This window comes from Penaeus monodon, chromosome 29 (assembly GCF_015228065.2).
Source record: "Penaeus monodon isolate SGIC_2016 chromosome 29, NSTDA_Pmon_1, whole genome shotgun sequence".
Taxonomy (NCBI): Eukaryota; Metazoa; Arthropoda; class Malacostraca; order Decapoda; family Penaeidae; genus Penaeus; species Penaeus monodon.
In genome coordinates this window covers 1,344,726-1,346,139 of record NC_051414.1, presented here as the reverse complement: position 1 = coordinate 1,346,139, position 1,414 = coordinate 1,344,726, and the positions used below count along the sequence as shown (strand labels likewise).

The 1,414-nt window shown below is 52.1% G+C and overlaps 1 pseudogene; it reads left to right on the top strand.

Moving 5' to 3' along the window:
- The window catches only part of LOC119591612, a 3,539-nt pseudogene extending 2,909 nt beyond the window's left edge, over positions 1–630 (top strand).
- Positions 631–1,414: the final 784 nt, after the last annotated feature.

The following is a 1,414-nucleotide window of genomic DNA, read 5'->3' as shown; positions in this document are numbered from 1 at the left end:
CCTAAAACACGTATGTCGCCCTTAATTTTTTTTCCCAATAAAAGGACCTTTGTCCTTTTATCCCCTTTTGTAAATTTAAAAAGACACAACACACGAGCACCCCCGTCAGCAGACCCCAAGCAAGGGGCACCGAAGCAAGAGGCGTCGTCCCCCTTTCCGCCCCTTTGCCCTTTCTCGACGCGTCCAAGTTTAACCTGACGAGACCCGACCGTTTCCGCAGGTGCCGAGCGCGGTGGGTCGGGCCGCGGACTGCAGGTGTCCCCCCTCGGGGGGCTGCGTGCATCACGGCGTGGTCTGCACGAGTTCTGCACGCCGCTGGCTTCTGGCACGAGCAGTCCCGGTACGACCGCGATCAGCACGTCATCATCAACTGGAAGAATATTATCGGCGATATGAAATACAACTTCGGTAAGGTTAGTGGACATCGTTTGGCTATGGGGGACGGGGAAAAAATGGCTAAAAGTTTTTATTACAGCATAATCACTATAATTTCCAAACAATTATGCGTTAAAAGGGCCCGTCTGCCCCCGAATAAGTCCGCTCTCCCCGGGCACACTTGCTATTTCACTTCGCAAAAAACCCCCCGTCTACGACGAGGGGCTCGACTACGATACGCCTCCATCAGCATAGGGCCGGGGCCCCTTTCGCCTGGACGCTTGCTGCCCCCCATCATACCCAGGGGGCCGGGGTCGAGATAGGTCAGCGTCGGGGTTTCTCGGAGGTTAGTTGCGGACCAAAAGGTCCCCCCAAACGGGTATTTTTTCCCGGGCAGAGCTGGGGCCGAGGGGCCAGCTGCGCTCGTGAATAAAAAATCGACAAGCAAATCAGCCAAACAGTTTGAGGGCAATGAAGTAATGATGGAGTACATTTATGAATAAATCAAGAGAATTTCTGTATGTAAATGTCAAACTGTTATAGACAACGAAAACTTTTTTTTGAATTCCATTTTAAAGCTCGATGTAAAGAGCCAAACCCCCGTCCCTGCGATAAAGATAAAACCACACCCCCCCGACGCCCCGGAAAAAGCGGGACCCTGGGGACACCCCGCGGCCTGCCCAAGTGGGCGGCGAGCGGGTGTGGGGGCCCCCCGTTTTCATGCGCCCCGGTCGGAAGTTTTGAAATCTGTGTGGTGAGTTTCGGACATGAAATATTTTGAAGTGATTAGACAGGTAGCGACATTTTGCTGAGATTCATTTCACTATTATTTATTTTTCAAAAAGCTTTGAGCCCTACTAACAGGGTAAAAATTGACGTTTTATTGATTTTTCCTCCCAAAGAAAGGGTTTAGGCGTGGATACGAAACTCCACTGCGCGTGGTGGGGGGGGCGGGCGGTGCGAGCGGAACGCAGTTTCAGTCCAGTTCTGCCCCCGATCATGCGAGTTGTGGGGAGAATTTCCAGGCCCTTTAAAAAAA